Raw genomic sequence first — 27,244 nt, forward strand, 5'->3', positions numbered from 1 at the left:
CAGGGAGTGAACCTAGGATTTTTATTGTCTGTACATCTCACAGATGAAGCCAGAGCATCTGGGAAGTTTTTAAACTTGGTTTGTAAAAGTTAAACTTGGTACGATATCTTGTTAGAATTACGAGAGAAGCAAAGCTCACAGCTGCAGCAGAGTAACATAGAAAGTTAGCCACCTGGGAAGCATACGTATTCTTAATGTTGGATTACATGCCCAATTCTTGTCTACTTGGATCCGTGGAGTGCACATGACATTAAACTATAAATGTACTAAATTTTAACAACAGTCCAATGGATGACTGTCCAAAAGTGCAGTCTTCTATCTGGCTGTGTAATACTTCACTGCAGTCAGTGTGTTAATATTATACAAAAAATTTCTAACAATTCTATTACATCAGATGATGAGCTGTGACATTTTCACTAAATACAAACAACTTTGTCCTCCAAATTTCCTCAATCATTGTAAAGTTTTGCACTTAATCATTAATTTTATTCTATCAGAATAAATTTGAACCACGTGCTTATAACTAGTGCACATTTTAATAATAAGGTGGAAATGAGATCACACTGCTGACTGTATGGATTTATTTTCTAAATTTGAGAAGACCCACATCTCATGGAATAACGGCACAAATTTCTTAAGTTACGATTACTAGCAGAATAACAGAGGTAGCAGAGAACCAATACAATTTGTGTCAATGGCAATCCAAATACTTCGGTTGTGCTTAAAATAATTTCAGTTATTCACTAACAGGGAGAGCATGTATTACAGCTTAAAAGATACACAAATTATGAACACTGTGGAAAGAAAAGTAAATCGAACAGAAAATATAAAGCAGTGCAAGGTATAAAGCAGTGCACACCATAAACCATTAAAATGGATTGTAAAAAAAACAGCCATAATAGCATTGCATGGTTTGTCTTAGAATGCGTAAACCACTGCAATAAGCTCATAGCATAAAACCTCAGGAATTTTAGGAGTTCCTCAAGGTTAAAAGAATTCCAAATCCATTACCTTAATGGTCCCCAATATTTCACCATCCTTTCGCAGCAAACCACCAATACATGCCCCTGAACCATATGATTAATACTGAGACAATGACCCAACATTCAGTAACGCAGAACACTGCAAAGCCAATGTATGCTATTGCCATGTAATTCAATATCTCAACTTTACTTACATAAACTCAGTTGACGAAAAATGTCCAGATAGAGTCTGAAGAAACTTGAATCCCAGCTCTGTCAAACAGATCTGGCAAAGTGCTAGTGCAGTCACATTACATGCCCAGCTATTACCACTTTTTCTTTTAAAAAGATGAACTTTTCATTTTCACTCATTCTCTAACAAATTTAGTTAGGTATTTACAATGTGATAATAAATCATTTTTCAACTCTGTTAGACAATCTTAATCAGAATGTGGTTGAAATTCATGCACTGATTTTTTTGAAGGGGGAGATCAAAAGAGTGCAAAGCAGCAAGATTTTTAACTTGATTAGATGAATCCATCCTTAAAAAATGAAATCTTTCCACATACTGGTAAGGAAAGAGAACATTATTCTTGTCACAAAGGGTTTTTTTTTGAACATCTGATATGATGAGGTACAATCTCTTCCAATACAACAATACAACATAAACTTAGGCAGCCTAAATGCAAAAACAACAGAAGGGGAGCATAGGAATGAATGTGGCAAGGGAGAGCATTATGACAAAGGAGTAAACGCAGTTATAGAACAAGTGTCTAAAAAGATGGTTAAACATAAAACAACAGGAAATCCTACTAAAAATGAGTTAAAACATCCAAGCAATGCACATATTGTCTTATAAAGCAGAGAAGCTGGAGGCAGTCATGTGTTAGGAGAAACTAGACAAAGTAAGAATTACTGAGATTAGGTTACAGAAAGATTAGGATTGGAAATTAAACATAGCAACACATAATGAGAAGCTGTACGTATTAGGGATAACATAATGGCATTAAAATATGAGGGACACAGGGTCTCAGCAAGAGAAAAGCAGAAACCAGATGGATTGGGAAAGAGATAACAAAGGATCAATCACACCAAGAGGTATAGTCTGCAGGTCACCTAATAGTGGAAGGCAAAGAAATACAGAGGCACATCAGGAAATTTAGGAAAATAACAAAATAATCAAGGGGGATTTCAAATACCCTGATGTTAGTTAGGCAGAAAAGGTGAAGGGGATAAGGGAATGGTGTTCCTGAAATATGTAAAGGATTCCTTCATAATCCAACATGCAAGAAACCCAACAAGGAAAGATTCACTGTCCGATGAATGGAATGAACCAGAGCAAAGATGTAAAAGCAGGGGAACATCGAGGAAATAGTGAAAATAATATAATTTGCTTCAATATGGTAATAGAGAAGGACATACGCATGATGAAAATCAGGTCAATAAATTGGACAAAGCTGATGTTGAGAATCTGAGAATAGAACTTGGAAAAATAAAAGATGTGTGGGTTAGGTTGATTGGCCATGCCCCTTTGTCTCAGGATGTGTAGGGGGTTAGTGGGGTAAATATGTAGGGTTACAGGGATAGGGCCTGTGTGGGATTGTTGTCAGAGAGTTGATTCAGGTTGATAGGCCAAATGGCCTTCTTCTGCACGGTAGAGATTCTTTGACAACAATATTGGCAACAACAATGTCACGCAACAACAGGAAGCAGTTAAAACAGTGTTCAGCAAGAGGGTAGGATGAATACAACAACAAACGAAACACTAGGAGAGACTCCATGGATGAATAAAGACACAATTAATGGTTAGGTAAAAGCATGCATTTGAAACAAAATCAGCAGAGAATCCCTGTTTCAGTGCCATATATCCAACGTTATACTTTTCATCTGGAGGAGGCGGCGTGCAAAAAGTTTGAACTATAAATCTGAATACAACCAGCAAACTATGTGTCCGTAACTGAACAAGCAAGGACTTACTGGAAGAGATGCAAATTACAGTAATAGTTCCATCAGAAAGATTAAATCATTCCTACCAAGCAGATAATTTATCTTAAACATAGAAACTAGAAGTAGGAGTAGGCCATTCAGCCCTTTGAGCCTGCTCTGTCATTTATTTTGATCATGGAAGATCATCAAATTCAATATCCTGATCTCCTCCCCTCCCCCCCCCCCCCCCCCCACTTCTCCTCCATATCCCATGATATCTTTGAGCCAAGAGCTATCACTAGTTTCTTCTTGAAATCACACAATGTTTTGGCCTCAACTACATTCACCACTCTCTGGGTGAAGAAATTTCACCTCACCTCAGTTCGACAAGATTTACTCCTTATCCACAAACTATGACCCCAAGTTCTGGACTCCTCCACCATTGGGAACATTCTTATTGAATCTACCCCGTCTAACCCTGTTAGAATTTTATATGTTTCTATGAGATCCCCCTCTCACTCTTCTAAGCTCCAATGAATACAATCCTAACCGACTAAGTTTCTCCTCATATGACATACCAGGAATCAGCCTGATAAACCTTCACTGTATTCCCTCTATAGCAAGGACATTCTTCCTCAGATAAGGACACAAAAACCGCACACAATACTCCAGGTGTGACCTCACCAATGCCCTATACAATTGCAGTAAAACATCTCTATGCCTATACTCAAATCCTCTCACTATGAAGGCCAACATACCATTTGCCTTCTTTATTGCCTTCTGCACCTGCGCACTAACTTTCAGCGACTGATGCATGAGAACACCAAGGTCTCACTGAGTATCCACCTCTCTCAATTTACACCGATTCAAGTAAAAATCTGTCTTCTTACTATTGCTATCTTCTTTCATTATTTTCATTATCGTAACACATCATACTGAAAAAACATAAAGGAAACGCTTCTAACTAGGATGAAATTCTTGCTGCAAGGTGTAGACAAAAATGGTTAATAAAAGCGAGTCAAGTAGCAAGCTTCTTTTTGGAATTATAGAATCCCTACAGTGCAGAAGAGGCCATTTGGCTGATCCACTCTGCACCGACTCTTGGACAGAGTAATTTAGCCAGGCCCTCTCCCCTGCCCAATCACCATAAACCCACAAATTTCCTTCTGACCTACACATCTAGGGACTGTAGCAGGAAGCCAGAGCACTTGGACGAAACCCACGCAGAGGTGGGGAGAATGTGCAAACTCCACACAGTCACCCAAAGCCGGAATTGAACCCATGTCTCTGCTACTGTTAGAAGTCTCACAACACCAAGTTAAAGTCCAACAGGTTTATTTGGTAGCACAAGCCACTAGCTTTCGGAGCGCTGCTCCTTCATCAGGTGAGTGGGATTTCAGTTCACAAACAGGGCATATAAAGACACAAACTCAATTTACAAAATAATAGTTGGAATGCGAATATTTACAGGTAATCAAGTCTTAAAGGTACAGACAATGCGAGTGGAGAGAGGATTAAGCACAGGTTAAAGAGATGTGTATTGTCTCCAGCCAGGACAGTTAGTGAGATTTTGCAAGCCCGGACAAGTCGTGGGGGTTACAGATAGTGTGACATGAACCCAAGATCCCGGTTGAGGCTGTCCTCATGTGTGCAGAACTTGGCTATCAGTCTCTGCTCAGCGACTCTCCACTGTGTGTCATGAAGGCCGCCTTGGAGACCGCTTACCTGAAGATCAGAGGCCGAATGCCCGTGACCGCTGAAGTGTTCCCCAACAGGAAGAGAACACTGTTGCCTGGTGATTGTTGAGCGGTGTTCATTCATCCGTTGTCGTAGCGTCTGCATGGTCTCCCCAATGTACCATGCCTCGGAACATCCTTTCCTGCAGCGTATCAGGTAGACAACGTTGACCGAGTTGCAAGTGTATGTACCGTGTACCTGGTGGATGGTGTTCTCATGTGAGATGATGGCATCTGTGTCGATGATCCGGCACGTCTTGCAGAGGTTGCTGTGGCAGGGTTATGTGGTGTCGTGGTCACTGTTCTCCTGAAGGCTGGGTAGTTTGCTGCCGACAATGGTCTGTTTGAGGTTGTGCGGTTGTTTGAAGGCAAGAAGTGGGGGTGTGGAGATGGCCTTGGCGAGATGTTTGTCTTCATCAATGACATGTTGAAGGCTTCGGAGGAGATGTTGTAGCTTCTCCGCTCCGGGGAAGTACTGGTCAGATTCATCAGCTGCATTCACAAGACAGCCCCGAACATCACCCAAGCACAACGCAACGCCATCCGCGCTCTCAAGACCAACCGCAACATTGTCATCAAACCAGCAAAGGAGGGGCCATCGTCATACTGAACAGAACGGTTTACTGCAAAGAAGTGTACCGACAACTGAACAACCAGGAACACTACAGACAGTTACCCGCAGATCTGACCAAAGAACACACCCGTCAACTCAACAGACTGATCAAGACATTTGATCTGGACCTTCAGAGCACCCTCCGTGCTCTCATCCCACGTACTCCCCGCGTTGGAGATCTCTACTGCCTCCCAAAGATACACAAGACAAACACCAGGCCGTCCCATCGTATCGGGCAATGGGACCCTGGCTACATCGAGAGCATCAAAGAACAAAGAACAATACAGCACAGGAACAGGCCCTTCGGCCCTCCAAGCCCGCGCCGCTCCCTGGTCCAAACTAGATCATTCTTTTGTATCCCTCCATTCCCACTTCGTTCATGTGGCTATCTAGATAAGTCTTCAACGTTCCCAGTGTGTCCGCCTCCACCACCTTGCCCGGCAGCGCATTCCAGGCCCCCACCACCCTCTGTGTAAAATACGTCCTTCTGATATCCGTGTTAAACCTCCCCCCTTCACCTTGAACCTATGACCCCTCGTGAACGTAACCACCAACCTGGGTAAAAGCTCCCCACCGTTCACCCTATCTATGCCTTCCATAATTTTATACACCTCTATTAGGTCACCCCTCATCCTCCGTCTTTCCAGTGAGAATAACCCCAGTTTACCCAATCTCTCCTCATAACTAAGCCCCTCCATACCAGGCAACATCCTGGTAAACCTCCTCTGCATTCTCTCTAAAGCCTCCATGTCCTTCTGGTAGTGTGGCGACCAGAACTGGACGCAGTATTCCAAATGCGGCCGAACCAACGTTCTATACAACTGCAACATCAGACCCCAACTTTTATATTCTATGCCCCATCTTATAAAGGCAAGCATGCCATATGCCTTATTCACTACCTTCTCCACCCATGACGTCACCTTCAAGGATCTGTGGACTTGCACACCCAGGTCCCTCTGTGTATCAACACCCTTTATGGTTCTGCCATTTATTGTATAGCTCCCCCCTGTCAGTTCTACCAAAATGCATCACTTCACATTCATCTGGATTGAACTCCATCTGCCATTTCTTTGCCCAAATTTCCAGCCTATCTTTATCCTTCTGTAGCCTCTGACAATGTTCCTCACTATCTGCAAGTCCAGCCATTTTCGTGTCGCCTGCAAACTTACTGATCACCCCAGTTACACCTTCTTCCAGATCGTTTATATAAATCACAAACAGCAGAGGTCCCAATACAGAGCCCTGCGGAACACCACTAGTCACAGGCATCCAGCCGGAAAAAGACCCTTCCACTACCACCCTCTGTCTTCTGTGACCAAGCCAATTCTCCACCCATCTAGCCACCTCCCCCTTTAACCCATGAGATCCAACCTTTTGCACCAACCTACCATGAGGGACTTTGTCAAACGCTTTACTAAAGTCCATATAGACGACATCCACGGCTCTTCCCTCGTCAACCATTCTGGTCACTTGTTCAAAAAACTCCACCAGGTTAGTGAGGCATGACCTCCCTCTCACAAAACCATGCTGACTATAGTGAATGAGTTTATTCCTTTCTAAATGCGCATACATCCTATCTCTAAGAATCCTCTCCAACAACTTCCCTACCACGGACGTCAAGCTCACTGGCCTATAATTTCCCGGTTAATCCTTCCGACCCTTCTTAAATAATGGGACCACATTAGCTATCCTCCAATCCTCTGGGACTTCACCTGTCTTGATGCTCTCTCCACTCCCATTGTTTTGTTTCTTAAAGACTTGATTAGTTGTAAGTATTTGCATTCCAACCATTATTCATGTAAATTGAGTCTGTGTCTTTATAAACTCTGTTTGTGAACAGAATTCCCACTCACCTGAAGAAGGGGCTTAGAGCTTCGAAAGCTTGTGTGGCTTTTGCTACCAAATAAACCTGTTGGACTTTAACCTGGTGTTAAACTTCTTACTGACTTCACCTGTGTCCAGTGACGAGACAAAGATTTGTGTCAGAGGCCCAGCGATTTCATCTCTCGTCTCCCTGAGCAGCCTTGGATAGATTTCATCAGGCCCTGGGGATTTGTCAGTCTTTATATTCCCTAAAAAACCTAACACTTCCTCCCTTGTAATAGAGATTTTCTCTAACGGGTCAACACTCTCCTCCGAGACACTCCCAGTCAACACATCCCTCTCCTTTCTGAATACCGACGCAAAGTATTCATTTAGGATCTCCCCTACTTCTTTGGGCTCCAAGCATAATTCCCCACTTTTGTCCCCGAGAGGTCCGATTTTTTCCCTGACAACCCTTTTGTTCCTAACGTATGAATAAAATGCCTCCTTAATCCTGTCTGCCAAGGACATTTCGTGACCCCTTTTTGCCCTTCTAATTCCTCGTTTGAGTTCTTTCCTACTTTCTTTGTATTTCTCCAGAGCTCCCTCCGGGTTTTAGCTGCCTGGACTTAACGTACGCCTCTCTTTCCTTTTTGACCAATCCCTCAATTTCCCTGGTTATCCATGGTTCTCGAATCCTGCCCTTCCTATCCTTCTTTTTTACAGGCACATGCCTATCCTGCAGCCTTAACAACTGTTCCTTAAAAGACTCCCACATGCCAGATGTGGATTTACCCTCAAACAGCCTCTCCCAATGAACAGCTGCCAATTTCTGCCTAATCCCACGAAAGTTAGCCTTCCCCCAATCCAACACCTTACCCTTGGGACACCACTCATCCTTTTCCATCACTATCCTAAAGCTAACAGAATTGTGGTCACTATTTGCCACATGTTCCCCTATCGAAACTTTGAAGACCTGACCGGGCTCATTCCCCAGTACTAGGTCCAGTATAGCCCCCTCTCCAGTCAGGCTATCTACATATTGTTCCAAAGAACCTTCCTGTACGCATTTTACAAATTCCTCCCCATTCAGACTCCCAGCCCTACGCGATTTCCAGTCTATACCAGGGAAACTGAAGTCTCCCACTACAACAACCCTATTTTTCCTGCATCTATCCATTATCTCCTGACATATCCGTTCTTCCACTTCCCTTGGGCTGTTGGGGGGCCTGTAGTATACCCCCAACATAGTGACTGCGCCCTTCCTGTTTCTGAGCTCCACCCACAGTGACTCGTTACACGACCCCTCTGAATTGTCCTCCCTCTGCACCGCTGTAATATGCCCTCTAACTAATACTGCTACTCCCCCACCTCTTTTGGCCCCTCCTCTGTCTCGCCTAAAACATGTACCCCGGAATATTCAGCTGCCAGTCTTGTCCCTCTTTCAACCAAGTCTCTGTCATCGCAACCACATCCAAATTCCTCGCAAGCATTAAGGCCCTAAGTTCGTCTGTCTTACCTGCTACGCTCCTTGCATTGAAGTAGATGCACTCCAGACCTCCAGGCCCAGTGAGGTCATGCTCCCTCAGAGTGCTCTTCTTCTTTGCCAGCCTTGTCCTGGCCCCAAGCTCGTCCCCAGCCTCTACACTTGTAGACATAATTTTTTGATCCCCACCCCCCTGCCATATTAGTTTAAACGCACCCGAACTGCACTAGCAAAACTCCCAGCCAGGATATTTGTGCCCTTCCAATTTAGTTGTGACCCGTCCTTCTTGTACAGGTGCCCTCCTCTCTTGAAAACTTCCCAGTGATCCAGGAATATGAAGCCCTCCCTCCTGGACCAGTCCTTTAGCCAAGCGTTCAATTGTACTATCTCCCTATTCCTAGCCTCACTGGCCCTAGGCATTGGGAGCAGCCCAGAGATTGCCACCCTGGAGGCCCTACTTTTTAGCCTATTTCCCAACTCGCTGAATTGCTCTCGTAGGATCTCCCTGATCTTCCTATCTACGTCATTTGCACCAATGTGTACAATGACATCCGTTTCTTTATCCTCCCCTTTTAATATGCCTCCTATCCGCTCAGAGACATCCAGTACCCCAGCATCAGGTAGGCAGACTATCATCCTGGAGTCCTGTTCGCATCCACAGAATCGCCTGTCTGTGCCTCTAACCGACGCGTCCCCCACCACTATTGCTCTCCTAATCCCTCTCTTTCCTTTCCGGGCCATAGAGCCTGACTGTGTGCCAGTGACCTGGTCACTGTGGCTTACCCCTGGAGAGTCATCCTCCTCCACACTATCCAAAACAATATACTTGTTTTGGTGGGGGACAACCACAGGTGACCCCTCCACTAATTGCTCACTCCCCTCCCCTCTCACATCTGTCGCTGAGCCCTTCCTATTATGAGAGACAGCCACTGGAATACTCTCTGGTACGTTACCCTTATGACCTTTTCTCCTCCTAACTGTGACCCACGTGTCTTCCCCCTGAGGTCCCGGTGTAACTACTTGCCTATAACTCATGTCTATTTGTCTCTCATTCTCCCTGACTATACGAAGGTCATCAAGCCGCTGCTCCAGTTCCCTGACGCGGTCCCTCAGGAGCTGCTGTTCCATGCACTTGGCGCAAATGTGAACCTCCGGGCGGCGAGGTGTTTCCAGGAACTCCCACATCCCACACCGAAAGCAACAAACTGGCCTATCACTCATAGCTACCCTTTTCCTTTATAGGATTGGAAAAGAAAAAACCTACCCCTGCTCGCCCTGTCCCCCGAAGCCCTGTGAGCCAAAGCCCTTGCAGCTCCAACTCTGCTTCCCACTCACTCCACTGCCCGCTCCCGACGCTGCCCGCTGTATACTGCGGCCTCCCTTTTAAACCTCCCGCGCGCTTTTAAAAAAAATACAAATTTTCCTCCCACGTCACCCCGCGCCCGGCCTACTTCCGGTTTTCCGGTTAAAGTTACTAACAAGGAAACCCCACGAAAAAGTAAGTATTAAAAGTCGATCTCTTACCCTTTTTAGTCTAGCCTCAACCCGCTCCTCACCACCTTGCTCCGGTTGAAACCCATTGTACAAAGAACCCCCAACTTTTGTCGCAACACTATGGACTTCCTACAGAAACTCAGCACACATGGAGCAGTTGAACCAGGATAACTCCTCGTCACAATGGATGTCTCGGCACTCTACACCACCATCCCCCACGACGATGGCATTGCTGCAACTGCCTCAGTACTCAATGCCGACAACTGCCAATCTCCAGATGCAATTTTACAACTCATCCGCTTCATCCTGGACCACAATGTCTTCACCTTCAACAACCAGTTGTTCATCCAGACACACGGAACAGCCATGGGGACCAAATTCGCACCTCAATATGCCAACATTTTCATGCACAGGTTCGAACAAGACCGCTTCACTGCACAGGACCTTCAACTGATGCTACACACTAGATACATCGATGATATTTTCTTCCTTTGGACTCATGGTGAACATTCACTGAAACAACTATATGATGACATCAACAAGTTCCATCCCACCATCAGACTCACCATGGACTACTCTCCGGAATTGGTTACATTCTTGGACACACGCATCTCCATCAAGGACGGTCACCTCAGCACTTCACTGTACCGCAAACCCACGGATAACCTCACGATGCTCCAATTCTCCAGCTTCCACCCTAAACACGTTAAAGAAGCCATCCTGTATGGACAAGCCCTCCGTATACACAGGATCTGCTCAGATGAGGAGGATCGCAATAGACACCTCCAGACGTGGAAAGATGCCCTCATAAGAACAGGATATGGCGCTCGACTCATTGATCGACAGTTCCGACGCGCCATAGCGAAAAACCGCACCGACCTCCTCAGAAGACAAACACAGGACACGCCGGACAGAGTACCCTTCGTCGTCCAGTACTTCCCCGGAGCGGAGAAGCCTTCAACATGTCATTGATGAAGACGAACATTTCGCCAAGGCCATCCCCACATCTTGCCTTCAAACAACCGCACAACCTCAAACAGACCATTGTCCGCAGCAAACTACCCAGCCTTTAGGAGAACAGTGACCACGGCACCACACAACCCTGCCACAGCAACCTCTGCAAGACGTGCCGGATCATCGACACAGATGCCATCATCTCACGTGAGAACACCATCCACCAGTTACACGGTACATACACTTGCAACTCGGCCAACGTTGTCTGCCTGATACGCTTCAGGAAAGGATGTCCTGAGGCATGGTACATTGGGGAGACTATGCAGACGCTACGACACCAGATGAATGAACACCGCTCGACAATCACCAGGCAAGAGTGTTCTCTTCCTGTTGGGGAACACTTCAGCGGTCATGGGCATTCAGCCTCTGATCTTCGGGTAAGCGGTCTCCAAGGCGGCCTTCACGACACACGACAGCGCAGAGTCGCTGAGCAGAGACTGATAGCCAAGTTCCGCACACATGAGGATCGCCTTAACTGGGATCTTGGGTTCATGTCACACTATCTGTAACCCCCACGACTTGTCTGGGCTTGCAAAATCTCACGATTGTCCCGGCTGGAGACAATACACATCTCTTTAACCTGTGCTGAACCCTCTCTCCACTCACATTGTCTGTACCTTTAAGACTTGATTACCTGTAAATATTCGCATTCCAACCATTATTTTGTAAATTGAGTTTGTGTCTTTATATGCCCTGTTTGTGAACTGAAATCCCACTCACTTGATGAAGGAGCAGCTCTCCGAAAGCTAGTGGCTTTTGCTACCAAATAAACCTGTTGGACTTTAACCTGGTGTTGTGAGACTTCTTACTGTGTTTACCCCAGTCCAACGCCGGCATCTCCACATCTGCTACTGTAAGGCAGCAGTGCTAACCACTGTGCCACCGTGCTGCCCTTCTTAGTTGTCAAAAATAATCTTTTTCAAATTGGCATAAGATGTGGGCAGTGAATGTGGAAGAAAAGAAATTTTCTTGACGATGCAACAGTTCAAATTGCTTTCAACAACTGTTATTTTAATCTTCATTTGGAATTAGCATATGTTCCAAAAGACACAAGTTGTCAGGTCACAGAGATTTAGTCCATAAAAGAAGACAGGTAATATTTAATGCTCATCTAATATAAGTTCCAGCTAAGACTAATGTAAAAGTACATAAAAAGGTGTGGTAATTTCCTTTTGTAAATGAAACTGGGTATAACTTAGGATAAAATTAGCTCTTCAGGACTATATACTCATCGTGCAAAATGAAGGGGAGGATTTTTCAGATGGTGGGGTTTCTTGCCTTGCCACCTGGAGTTGGCGGAGAATGCATCCTCACTGATCACAGTAGCCCCACAGCCAATTAATGCTCCAAGGAGGATTAACTGGTTGAAGATCTCTCACTTAGATAGAGGTCCCACTTAAAGAGAGCTGGCACACATTCTGATTGGCCAGCAGTTCCATAATCCCGGCAGGGCCAGTAATGGCAGTGGCTAGGACTGGGACTACAAGCTATCCCGAGATTCCAAGTTCCTGATCTCCAAATTACAGTAAAATGAAAGGTGATGAATTTAGCACAAAAATATTCTTTCACAAAATAAATGAAATGCTGGGAAGCATTGGCATAGTGATAATGTCACTGGATGAATGATCCAGAGGCCCAAGCTAATGCTAGGGGGACACGGGTTCAAATCTCACCTTGGCATCTGGTGGAATTTAAATTAAATGAATATATCTGGAACTAAAAGCTGGTTTAATGGTGACCATGAAACCATTGCTGATTGTCATAAAAACTCATCTTGTTCACTAATGCCTCCTTTAGGGAAGGAAAAGTGCTGTATTTATCTGGTCTGGCTTACATGTGACTCCAGGCCCACAGAATTTTGGTTGACTCTTAAATGCCCTCTCAAGTGTCACAGCATGTTCTTAAGTGGTATCAAACTGCTACAAAGTCCAAAAGGAATAATTACACCAGGTTTTTTTAAAGCAGCATCTCGGCCATTTGGCCAAGATGCAAATGAGATCAAGCTTTGGAGAAGGGCAATGCCTGCTCCAATCAGCTTGGATCATGTAGATCAAGCCCAAGACAGGAACTGGTGAGCCTGTCTGGTCAGCTTGGATATGGAATGTCTCACTTGTTGAGACTTTGAATTGGACTTTGATTGGATTAAATTGGATATAAACAAAAAAAAATGTTTTAAATTACACCGGATGGACTATGCACATCAATCTAGGCACTGGAACAACAATGGCACACCCAGCCCTGACAGCCTTTTTTTACTAACATCTGGGTGCTTGTGCCAAAATTGGGAGAGCTGTCCCAGGCTAGTCAAGCAAAGGCCTGATATAGTAATACACATGGAATCATACCTACAATGTCCCAGACACGACCATCATCATCCCTGTTATGTCCTGTCCGAACGATAGAATAGAACCACCAGAGGTAGCACCACAGTGGAGCCCATAAAGCCTCGTGTCATCAGGTCATGGGTGCTACCAACCGTCAGCTGCCTCAGCTGGTGAATCAGTACTCCTCCATGTTGCACACTACTTGCAGGAAGTACTGAATGTACGCAGGGTGGGGGACCTCAATGTTCATCACCAAGAGTAGCTCGGTAGCACTACTACTGACCGAGTTGGATGAACCCTAAAGGACACAGCTGCAAGACTCGGTGGTGAGGGAATCAATAAGCAGGTAGGGCCTAGGCCTCAAGCTGAAGGTATGAGTTCTTCCCACATTCAACGGATCCTTTCACCCACCTGCAGTCCTCTCCCTCGACCTGGACTCTTCTCCCTGGCCTCCTCCCTGCCCTTGACCTTTCCATTGCAAAGTGTTGACACATCATCAGCTGTCTCAATTTCCCTGCTCCTTTTACCCACTGCAACTGGTCTCCTTTTGAACTTGTTGCACTCCGTTCTCTCACGTCCAACCCTAACTTTGTTATCAAACAATGCTGACAAGGGTGATGCTGTTGTTATCTGGCATACTGACTTTACTTGACAGAGGCTGAGTGGCAACTCTCAGACATTTCCTCCTACCTCTCCCTAGACCATGACCCCAGGTTTCAGGATACTGTAACTTGGTTTTTGTGTCTCTGTGCCCTGTTTGAGAGCACATTTCCACTCCATCTGACGAAGGAGCAGCGCTCCGAAAGCTTATGGTATTTGCTACCAAATAAACCTGTTGGACTTTAACCTGTTGTTAAAACTCTTACTGTGTCCATTTCTGGCGACAGACTGACCACCGATATTCATTACAAACCTACCAACTCCCACAGCTACCACAACTGCAGCTCCTCACACCACACTTACTCCAAGGACTCAATCCCATTCTCTCAGTTCTTTGCCTCAGCCCCATCTGTCGCCACCCCAATGTAGTCTCCTCTACACTGGGGAGACTAAATGCAGACTGGGTGACCACTTTGCGGAAAACCTTTGCTCCATCCAAAAGCACGACCCCAACCTTCCTGTTACTTGCCATTTCAATTCATCTGATGATGCCAGCTTTGAAATCGGGCCTTCTGACATGACTGCCTTTTCTTTTAACTGAGGTCCCCACATCTCCACTGTGGCTAACAGGGCACTTTAACCATGCTCAGCCCATCTCCTGCACCTCGCCTCCTTCCCTCCCAGAACCATGGCACGGTCACTCTTGTCCTCATTTTTCACCCCACCTGCCTCCACATTCCAAGGATCATCCTCCGCTATTTCCGCCAATTCCAGCATGATGCCACCACTAAACACACCTTCCCCTCACCAACCCACCCAGACAACATTCCGCAGGGACCACTCCCTCTGTGACACCCTTGTCCATTCCTCCTAACCCTTCATCCCCTTCCCACAGCACCTTCCCATGCAATTGCTGAAAGTGCAACACCAGCCCTTTTGCCTCTTAGAATCATAGAAATCATAGAAACCCTACAGTACAGAAAGAGGCCATTCGGCCCATCGAGTCTGCACCGACCACAATCCCACCCAGGCCCTACCCCCATATCCCTACATATTTTACCCACTAATCCCTCTAATCTATGCATCCCAGGACACTAAGGGGCAATTTTAGCATGGCCAATCAACCTAACCCGCACATCTTTGGACTGTGGGAGGAAACCGGAGCACCCGGAGGAAACCCACGCAGACATGAGGAGAATGTGCAAACTCCACACAGACAGTGACCCAAGCCGGGAATCGAACCCAGGTCCCTGGAGCTGTGAAGCAGCAGTGCTAACCACTGTGCTACCGTGCCGCCCCGATGTCATGTACCCAAGATCATCTTTCCTCCTCACTGTTCAGAACCCAAACATTATTTTCAGGTGAAGCAATATTTCACTTGCAGCTCCTTCATTTAGATCAACTGCATTCGCCACCCCAATGTAGTCTCCTCTACACTGGGGAGACTAAATGCAGACTGGGTGGCCACTTTGCGGAAAAACTTTGCTCCATCCAAAAGCACGACCCCAACCTTCCTGTTACTTGCCGTTTCAATTCAGCATCTTGCTCATTTGCCCACATGTCCATCCTTGGCGTGCTGCAATACTCCAGTGAAGCCCAATACAAACGAGAGGAGCACCTCATTTTCCAATTAGGTACTTTCCAGCCTTCTGGTCTCAATGCTGAGTTCAGCATCTTTAGACTGTGAACTTTGCTCTCCTTTTTGACCCCCTTTTTGCATTCTTCATTTGTCCCAGCGTAAATTTCACTCCCTCCACAGGACAGTCTGTCAGTTATTCTTCAATCTTGCTTTCACTGAGCACTAACCTTTGTTCTGTAAATAATATATTCTGCTATCTTACTTTTATGCCACTATCAGCACATTTTTTTAGTCCTGAATGCTACCATGAACACTCAATTTGACTTGGGTACATGACATCTTTGTCAGTCTCTCCTTCGCTCTGACCTTTCCCTCACCTTCTATTCTGCTCCACCCTCTCCACCTCCCTCTTCAACTGTACAATCCATCACACTTTTCTCCCTTTTTAGCTCTGAAGGCAAGTTATATGGAGTCAGAAAGTTAACCCTGTTTCTCGCTTTGTAGATGCTGCCAGACCTACTGAATTTATCCAGCATGTTCTGTTTTAATTCAGATTTTCAGCATTTTGAGATAGATTTCGAACAGAACCAACAACTCAAAACTGGGCATCCATGAAGTGCTGTGGACCATCAACAGCAGGAGGACTGTATACATACACAATCTTTAACTTCATGGTCCAGCACATCCCCCACTTTACCATTAGCATCAAGCTGGGGGTTCAACCCTGGTTCAATGAAGAGTGCAAGAGGGTATACCCAGGAGCCGCACCATGCATACCTAAAAATAAGGTGCCAATCTGGTGAAACGATAACACAAGATTATTTACAAGTCAAACAGCAGAAACAGCAAGTGATGGACAGAGCTAAGTGATCCATCAGATCAGATCAAAGCTCTGCAATCCTGCAACATTCAGTTGCGAATGGTGGTGAACAAATAAACAACTCACTGTAGGAGGAGGTTCCACAAATAACCCCACCCTCAACGATAGGGGAAGACAACACATCAGTGCAACAGACAAGGCTGAAGCATTTGAAACAATCTTCAATCAGAAGTGCTGAGTGGATGATCTATCCCAGCTATTCCCAGATGCAACACTGGCATCTACCTGGCAAAGTGGAAAATTGCCCAGCAATGTCCTATCCACAAAAAGTAGGACAAATTTAATTTGGCCAATTACCACCCCATCAGTCTACTCACGATCATCAGAAAATTCGGGGGCGGCACGGTGGCATAGTGGTTAGCACTGTTGCTTTACAGCGCCAAGGACCCAGGTTCGATTCCCGACTTGGGTCACTGTCTGTATGGAATTTGCACGTTCCCAGTGTCTGCGTGAGTTTCCTCCCACAATCCAAATATATGCGTAGGTTAGGTGCATTGGCCATGCTAAATTCTCCCTCAGAATTCTAAATTCTCCCTCCGAACAGGTGCCGGAATGTGGCAACAAGGGGATTTTCACAGTAACTTCATTGCAGTGTAAATGTAAGCCTACTTGTGATTAATAAATAAACTTATACTTTTAATGGCAAGTGCTGTTGACAGTGTTATTAAGCAACACTTATTCAGCAATAACCTGCTCAGTTTGTGTTCCGCCAGGGCCACTCAGTTCCTGATCTCACTCCAGCCTTCGTTAAAAATGGACAAAAGAGCTGAACTCCAGAGGTAAGGAGACAGTGACTGCCCTTGGCATCAAGGTAGTGTTTGACTAACTGTGGCATCAAGGAGCCCTAGCAAAACTGAAAATAGTGGGAATCAGGATGAAAACTCTCCACTGTTGGGAGTCATACCCAGCAGAAAGGAAGATGGTTGCTAGAGGTCAATCATCTCAGTTCTAGAACATCACTACAGGAGTTACTAAGGGTAGTTTTGAGGCTCACCATCTTCAGCGGTTTCATCAATGACCTTCCAGTCATCAAAAGTTCAGGTGTTTGCTGATGATTGCATCATGTTCAGCATCATACTCAACTCCTCAAATACTGAAGCAGTCCCTGCCCTCATGAAGCAAGACCTGGACAACATTCAGCCTTGGCATCCTTCCTCAAAATTCAGTGGCATTACCATTGCTGAACCTGCCACTATCAACATCCTGGGCATTACTACTGACCAGAAATTGAACTGGACCAGCCACATAAAAGCCGGTCAGAGGCTGGGAATTGTGCAGAGTGTAACTCACCTCCTCAAGCCCTGTCCACCATCCAGAAGACACAAGTCTGATGGAATGCTCTCCACCTACCTTGATGAGTGCAGCTCCAACAACACTGAAGAAGCTTGACACCATACAGGGCAAGTGGGCTGCTTGACTGGCACCCCATCCACCACCTTAAACATTCACTCCCTCCAGCACTGACGCACAGTAGCAGCAGCGTGCACCACCTACATGATGCACTGCAGCACCTTCCAAAGCCCCGTACTCTACCACCTAGAAGGATAAGGGAACCTGATGCATGGAAACACTAACATCTGCAAGTTCCCCTCCAAGTCACACGCCATCTTGACTTGGAACTACATCACCATTCTTCGGTTGCCGCTGGTTCAAAAACCTGAAACAGCTTTCCTAAAATTGCTGTAGGTGTACCAACACCACATGCATTGCAGCGGTTCAAGAAGGCATCACACCGCCATCATATCAAGGGCAATAAATGAGGGGGAAAGCACCATCGGGGGAAGGAGCTGAGCACCGTCAGGGGATGGAGAGAACGGGGTGGGGTGGGGGTGGGCGATCACTTTTGGGGTATGGGAGAAGGGAGTGACGAGACGGGTGCGGGAGGGATGACCATAGTCAGGGGAGCTGAGCATTGTCTAGGGGTGGGTGAGGAAGAGAGCAAGCATTGTTAGGGCAGTAAGCATCGACATAGGGGTCCAGTGTCGTGGGTGACAACTCCATTTAAAATAGCTGAAGTCAATGAACTGCAAAGAGACCTTAAGTGGCAAATCTTCAGTTCATGTCAAAAAAGGGTCACGGCTGCATTGCAATTACACCTGGCCTCCCAAATCTGTTCATCAGTACTTTCTGCTGGTCTGGCATCAGAAGGTGGAAAGGTTCCAGCGTATAATGCTAAGTGGGCAACTTAAATTGCAGTCAGTGGCAGATCCACCAGCTGACCGTAGAAATTAGGGGTAGTGTCTTTTCATATGATGACAACAGAACCACTGAACAGTCCAATTTCCATATCTGCACTGCAGCAATGAAGATAGGACTGTCACTTTTGTAGTAACACCTGTAGCACAGTTTTGGCTGATGGACCAAGCTCCATTTCACTTGTCACTCCACCTCCACCTGATCCAGGAATTGGTAAGTTTTCTGCCAAAAGCACAAATCTTTGCAACAGAAGTTGAGATGAAAGTGAACATACTGCTCCTCAGGCCATACCTCAAGCCCCTGTGCAACTGTTTGAACTTGGGACCATTAAGAGCTGCGCTTTGTATGAAGTCGGGAGCGTTAGCGAGCTGAGCAACATAAAGAGCATCAATGCAGTACAGCTTGATTAGATTAAATGAAACGTTCCAAGCAGAATGTTGGATAAGTTGTGTCCAATTACAGCTTCCACTTCTCTGCACCATCAATACAGTTCTTCAATAAGCAAAATATTGTAGCCAGCAAACAAAGCCCTTCAAAAAAGTGCCAGTTATCTATTCATTGAAATGTAATGAATGTCTAAGAGTGAATAACTTCTCTAAATTTCAACCTGAAATATTCAGGATGTACTCAACTCACAGAATTTATGTTCTGGAATTAACACACAAGTTGAATAATTATTTGGGCATACACCCTTGGCTGAACATAAAACATAGAACACTAAAGAGAGTTTGTTCAACCACTCCCCAAGAAGAAGCATTTAAAATGTGAAAGCTGTGGTCGTTCCCTGGAAAGAACTGCAAATTATAAAGCTAAAATAATAATGAGGCAGATAAGTGATTGCATCAAAATTTGATCACCCTCATAGGCAAAAGTAGGTAATCTGAGACTGACTGCATTAAAAATGTGAAAATGTAATTAGATTTTAAAAAACCAAGGAAATTACAACCTTAGCCATATCTGCTTCGAGTAAACGTTGCAAGGAAATATAGAAAATTGGGAGCATGTAAAGCCAAGGAGAAAGGGCAGGAGGGTTTAAATAAAATGTGAAACACAACGTTGAGTTAACCAATGCCTCAATGGGGTCCTCAAAACAAATACAGGACTTGAAGGGAAATTTAAAGGAAAAGAAAGAAATGTTGCATGCCGTAACTGCCAATCACATTTATCTACAAGACAGTGCACACTGTTCAGTATGAGCACAATTGATATAAGGAGGAGGGTTAGGGTCCTGAGCCAAGACCTCCTGAAACACAAAAAACTTGGAGATGGTTGAGACTTGTCTAAGTTGTAAAAAAGGATGTAGTCAACATTGAGGTAGGATTCTCTAACATTCCCTGGGTGTATTGCAGTATAAGTGAGAGGGAATGTGTGGAAGTGTGATGGAGAAATATTTAACAGAAGTGTACCTGTTTGTATGCAAACATGTGCATTATTCTGAGATAGGTTTCAGTCATACTTTTAGTTTTGAACGGACTTAAATTTAACATCCCTTGGACTCGCAATCGAGGAATATCACAAAATTGTGGCATCCTTTGAGTTCATACACATTACTGGGAGCAATGGTTTTAGTGGATGGAAGTGCAAATCTGGTTGCACACAGAATTGGGGAAAATGTGGCGATTTACATTTTAAGTTAAAGACAAATAAGTAACTGTGAAAAGTTCGGGTTGAAGCAGCTTCTTTAAATAAAGTAAAAATCAGCCTTTAAGAATTACAAGTTACAGTTGCCATGTCATAGTAGTAGATCAATTTGAACTTTTCAGAGGACTGTGTTTTCACAGAATCCCTACAGTGCAGAAGGAGGCCATTTGGCCCATTGAGTCTGCACTGACTCTCTGACAAAGTATCTTACAAGGTCCTCTCCCCTGCCCTATCCCAGTTACCCCATACATTTACCAGGGCCAATCCACCTAACCTGCACATCTTTGGACTGTGGGAGAAACCGGAGCACCCGCAGGAAACCCATGCAGACACAGGGTGTGTGTGCAAATTCCACACAGACCGTCACCCAAGGCCAGAATCGAACCCAGGTCCCTGGCATTGTGAGGCAACAGTGCTAACCACCGTGCCACCTTTCCTTCCCTAAACGGGACATCAGTGAACCCAGATGGATCCCTCAACGACAAGTGTTGACAGTTGTCACAATCACCAATACTGAGACGAGCTTTATAATTCCAGATTTTATTAATGGAATCCAAATTCCACCAGCTGCCATGATGGGACCCAAATCCATATGCCCCCCAGTGCATCAGGCTGGGGGCCTCTGAACCACTAGTCTAGCAACACTACCACTATGGAAGTGTCCCACCTGGGACCCAGAGCACTTCACCGACAATGGACAATCAGGTCTTAAGAGTGCAAAAGGAGGCCATTCATCTCATTATACTATACTAGTTCTTGGAAGGAGCTTAACCAATTAGTCCAGTGACTAACTCCGCTGCCCTGAGTCAACATCTCCCAGGTCCCACACTCCAGAATCTGTTGGCCAGAGACAGAGCATGCATGAAATGGTTCAAATAAGCTGATAAGTAGCCTTCCAACATTTGCCTATTATTCTCCAAAAGAGAAAAAAAATTGTGTGCATGAAGAAACAAAACAAATATCAGTCCCACTCCCCCACCACTTTTTCCCCTGATCCCTGCAATTTCTCCCCCTTCAAGTATTTATCCAATTCCCATCTTTTGAAAATTCATATTGAATCTGCTTCCACTGCTCTTTCAGGCAGCGCCTTCCAAGTCATGATTCCCTGCCTAAAATGAACATGTCCTCTAGATCTTTTGTCAATTATCTTTATGAGTACCCCTCTTGTGACCAATCCTCCTGCCACTGGAAATACTTTGTTCCGATTGATGCTCATCAAAACTCCTGCAGCATTTTAGATGCCTTTATTAAATCTCCCCCTTAACCGTCGCTGCTTTGAGGGTTTATTTTTCACCTGGCAAAACCCGAGCAGAGATCCGACCATTTGATTCTCCCAGGGGCCACAAGATGGCTTTGGATAACTTCAGGATTCAAAAATGCCCTCCAAGCGAGCGCTGCCAAACGTAAAAAGAGAAATAGGAGCAGAGGTAGGCCATTCAGCCCTTTGAGCCACTCCACCAATAATTACAATCATGACTGATCCTCTAACTCAGTAACCCATTCCCACTTTCCTCTGATAACCTTTGATCCCTTTTGCCACAAGAGTAACTTCTTCTTGAAAACATATAATGTTTTGCCTCAACTGCTTTCTATGGTAGCAAATTCCATAGACTCGTCACTCTCCAGTGAAGAAATCCCTTCCCATCTCCATCCCAAATAGTTCACCCCGTAACCCCAGACTGTAACCCCTGGTTCCGGTCCCCCACCTTCAGGAACATCCATTCCGCATCCACCCTGTCTGTGTCCTGTCAGAATTTTATAGGTTTCTATGAGAAACCCCCCCTTCATTCTTCAAAACTCCAACATATACAATCTTAAACAACTCAATCTCTCCTCATAAGTCAGTCCCGCCATCCCAGAAATCAGTCTGGCAGACCTTCAATTACAGCTGAATTGCTTTATGCAGTTTAAATTTAAGATGTATGATCTTATTTTGTTGGTCTGAAAGTTTACAAAGCACTGCTTTCTTAATATGCAATTCTGAGATCTGGTTCTAAAATTGTCACTTGACCAGTCAGAACAACAATACAGATTACCTAGCCAAAAAGTTTAAGGCTGCCTTAGAAGCACGAGGCCACTTGTAGCTTTGTATGGCCAGATTTATAAATTACAAAGTTTAGGGTTACAGGGTGAGGGCACTGGGATTAAATCAGTCCAGGCAGCAATTAAAAGCAAGTACTCATGGACCAAAAGGTGCTTTTAAAATAGCAACTTTGCCTGATCATTTCTGTTATCAGGTCAAATGGGTTGTCTGCAGTCAGTTCGTACTGAAATGGCCAGTTGAGTCCACACTTCTGTTGGGTACCAGAAGGCTATGTTTGGAGCAAAGACAAGTGCAGCAGATGTGGTAGCTTTGAATGGATCAGACTATGGATGCCATTATTAATAACTACTTCATGTTTGCCCAGTATGATCCCAGCTTGGAGTTAAAATGTCCTCATCATGCCCCAACATCTATGGCCAGGGAGAAATTCGCAAACAAATTTCATTGACCCGTCTCAATCAGTACTTCTTGACCACAACTGACTGCTTTTTCCCCCCCAAAATGGGATTAAGTGGCAATCATCAGGAATTGTAAATTAATTTGAGGGCAAAAATAGTAAATATGACAGAATAAAAAAGGTGAAAGGCAAAGAATCTGTCCCTTTTCTACTGTCTCAATTTGCAGGAGTTCCTTTTCAACATACTGTCTTTTTAAAAATCCTGTGTGAATAGTTTGCAGTTGTAGTTCTGCATTCTTTTAAAATTTGTAACAGTGCTACAAAGAGCTATTTTGAACTCAACTTTTCACTCAGCTATGTTGAGTATTTTTACAGACACTTGCTAAAGGCTGAAAAAAAGTAACATAATTGACTGTGTTTTATAAATTTCTTTTTAAAGAAATTTACCTGTTTGTTCTGTGTTTTAAGAAAATTGGCCTGAATTAAATTGGAATTATTGGGCAATAACTAACCTGTTGGATTGTGAAAATCTTACAAAATTATTGTAAATTATAAGGAGATGCATGAGGCTATTCAATTCAAGAATTGGCAGTTTTGAATTTCTGTAACATTTAATGATTTTATGTGGAAATTACTATCTCCACTGCAGCAATCTGGAGACATCTATCAACGAATTAGATAAAGGTTTATTTATTAGTGTTACAAGTAGGCTACCTTAACACAGCAATGAAGTTACTGTGAAAATCCCCGAGTCGCCACACTCTGGCACCTGTTCAGTACATTGAGGCAGAATTTAGCATGGCGAATGCACCTAACCAGCACGTCTTTTGGACTGTGGGAGGAAACCGGAGCACCCGGAGGAAACCCATGCCGACACAGGGGGAACGTGCAGAATCCACATAGACAAAGACCCAAGCCGGGAATCGAACCCGGGTCCCTAGCACTGAGAGGCAGCAGTGCTAACCACTGTGCCACCCAGTTAACTTCTAAGAGGTATTGAGTTACAAAAGCTTTACAATAAAGTAAAATAGAATTTGGTTCTTTTTACATGGGTACGGTTTAGAAAATATACATGAATTGGCACATTAAACTGCATTGCTGTTTTTAATTAATGATAAAACAACTTCTATATTGCTGAAAATAAATACATGGCATTAAATTTTAAGTTTCTTGATTTGAGTAGTTATTCATCTGCACAGTGGCAGGAGAAATGGAGATGAGAAGGAATTTCTTCTCTCCAAGGGTTGTTAATCATTGAAGTTCTCTATACCACAAAACAGTGGAGACTGGGTCACTGAATACGTTCAAGGCTGAGTTGGACAGATTTTAGATCTACAAGGGAGTCCGGGGTAATTGGGAACAGGCTGGAAAATGGAGTTCAGACCATGATCAGGTCAGCCATGATTTTATTGAATGGTGGAGCAGGCTTGTTGGGTTATATGGTTTGCTCCTGCTTCTATTTTTTATGTTTTTATGAATTGACAAATTAACTCCTTTAGCTCTTAAGTGAAATCTCTGTTTCTCTTCTCTTTTAAACAGGAACCTATGGTGGACCGTTTGATGTTGATGGTAGAGCAAGAGATCTGGTGATTAGGAGAATGTGATACCTTAGCTACATTATCGCCAAAGATCACAGCATGATGACTGGTTAAATTTGGCAGTTTGCCTTTCAAGGCTGAAAGTCATTGCTACCTCTGAGATGGAATGCTCGAGTGGGGAGGAGTGTGGATATATGAAAGGTACATCCGAAAAAGTAATTGTTTGCAGTTTAGTCTCTAATGCAAACCCACTATGATCTCAGGGCATCACTGTTACTAAATTGGAATTAATAGGACCAATTGACAGGAACTGCTGTTCTAAATACTTGAGATGGGAAATGTATCTTAAGTTTAAGAGAATAATCATATTTTCAATTAAGAAATGGGTACAGTCTAGGTGGTTCCTACCAAATGCTGTGTGTCAAAGAAGAAAGCTTGGGGAAATGAAAATGGACATTGTCGAATTTTGAGAGTTCAACAATATTGTTAGGGTTTGAATTATTAAAATGAACTGAACAAAATATGTTAATAACCTTGGCCAGGTGCAGATATTGAAATCTATTTTTTTTTTAAACCTATAATATTGTGTTGGACAGTAAAGTTCCTCAAGACCCATGAATAAGATGAAATGTTAATTATGGCGCAATATTGACTGAAAGGAAGTGATTAATAGAAACACCGTAACCATGGGAAATCTGCATATGCGAGCTAGTAAATTTAAGAGTCAATTTCAAGTAAATCCCAGATACTTATCACTGAGAGTTTTCTTTAGCTGTCTGGGCAAGAAACAATTCATCACAATTTTACATGAGAATTTTTCCAATCAAGTAAAACTGGGAGAAGATCACCATGGATAAATTGAAAAATTGTACAGCAGCTAATAGAGGCTTTGCCTGGGCACAGTTCGGAGACAAGGTTGTTTGTCATTAGTCCGATGTAGTGGTCCACTGCTATTGGTTTTTTAATTCCACAAAAAGGAAATATTACATGAATCTCACCCCAATGTCACATACATCAGAAACATTTTCAAAAGAACTAGACGACCATGAGAATCTTGTCTATCTCAAGGACGAGTGACTAAAAATTCTTTCATTTGAAAATTAAGGTCATGGTCATACAATTGTCAGAAGCTGTTAAACGCTCAAGCTGTTATTAAAACGACCAACCCATGAGAAAATTAAGTCTTGCCTTGCTTTTTCACTTTAAAGAGGGAAATCCCAACTCGCTGACCTAAAATATTACATCTAAGTTACAAAAGATCTACTTAACGATAAATAAAAAGTTAAAACACTCAATTAAGGAAGTGAGGGGGTATAAGTACTTCCAAAGGAAAATATTTACCACTGAATTTTGTAAAGCAGCTGTAGGTTTGTTTAGTGTAACATGCTAATATAATGTAACGGTTTCTGAAACATGGATCTTGAAAACAATAGGGAATGGACTTACACAGGCGAAGGTACAGAAGCTTAATTCAGCACTTTTCATCTGTAAATCCCAACAATTAAAAAAATCTTTATCTTTAAGTTCTTTTGATTTTAAAGGATACAACATAGATGGTTTATCATTGATTTTACTTCCATCTGTATGACTGTACTGAATGCAAAGGCTGAGTAAATTCTGAAGTTGTGAATTAATTTCTTAGCTAGGTAACTTCTATTAGTGAATATGTGACAAATTACTTTTCTACAACAAGGCAGTGGAAGAATTGATTATTATTGAACAAATTAGTTTGGTCACATTTTAACATGTGGCAAACACAAACAACCTGTAAGTACAGAATAATTCAAATAAACCAGGTTAAATGTGCAATTGGGTGGTTCCACTGTCAAAAGCTGGATGCCTGAAGTACTAAGGAATCTACTTAAAAAAAGGTATGACTTATAATTTGTCTCAACAGGTATGGCAATGTACACAAAGAGTAAAAATGCTTTGGGGGTGGGTGGGGAGTGATTGGCCCTTTTTAGACTTCAAGATTCTTGTGCAATTTTATACAATCCAAGCATATATTAATATCCAATCAAAAAGGGACTGCTCTCATTCGGTGCCAAGCATCATAATACAAAGACAATGTAGGTAAAACACCTGACAAGCAATATCAGTTCATTAGTAGATCACAGTGCACACTATTTCAGAACAAAATTTACAACTTCATATTTATGTAACAGATGTTGAATAAACTACACAAACTCCTCAGACGGCAACAATTGTGATCAGTAGGGTGCAAAAGGTTAATTTCTATCATGCAAAGGTTAGGCTTCCAACAAATACTGAACACACTTACTCTCTATTGAGAGTTCCAACACAAGGGTTTGCATGCAAAAAAAAAGATAAACAGACTAATTAGTTGCCATCAATAATACCTAAGGGGAAGAAAGCATATTTAATATTTTATCACATCAAAATGTGCAAGTTTGATGCAAGACCTACTGAATTCATATTGTAATGCACTCTTTGCTCATGTTGAAATCCCTTAGCAGCCTCACCCTTACCCACTGTTAACCTTACTGGTGCGGCAACCATTACTCCATTTCCTCTGAACCTTGTCTCTTCTGTATTCCCTCCTCTTCAGCTACCTAAATCTCCACACTCTGGAAATCCCTCCCAGGATCCCTCGAGCAGTTTCTTTCCTACCCTTAAAACTTACTTATTCGACTAAGCTTTTGGTCACTCATCCCGATACATCTTTCTTTGCAGCCTTTTATTCGATACACGTGGAGCATCATTGAACAATTTCCTATATTAAAGGTGTTATATTGTTGCAAATTGTTTGATTTTCTCTCTTTCTTGGCCCCACCTTCACCTCACTTTAGTAAATCTACCCTGCCAAAATCTATACTTAAAATGAAACGGATTAAAGTGTAGTGTTTTAGAGCATTAATATGCAGTGATGTATGAATATATAAAAGCTTCCAAATTTTAGCCAAGGGGCCAAGATATTATTAGGAAAAGGCCCAAGTAGTGGCAGAATGATTGCTCAGCTGTATTGGGGGACTTGGTCAAACAACTGGATG

At 43.6% G+C, this 27,244-nt stretch overlaps 1 protein-coding gene across 9 annotated transcripts in view; it reads right to left on the reverse strand.

The window, feature by feature from the left end:
• The window catches only part of clasp2 (cytoplasmic linker associated protein 2), a 463,341-nt gene that overhangs the window by 114,162 nt on the left and 321,935 nt on the right, over positions 1–27,244 (reverse strand). The window lies entirely within an intron of this gene.

Source organism: Mustelus asterias, chromosome 7 (genome assembly GCF_964213995.1).
Source record: "Mustelus asterias chromosome 7, sMusAst1.hap1.1, whole genome shotgun sequence".
Classification (NCBI taxonomy): domain Eukaryota; kingdom Metazoa; phylum Chordata; class Chondrichthyes; order Carcharhiniformes; family Triakidae; genus Mustelus; species Mustelus asterias.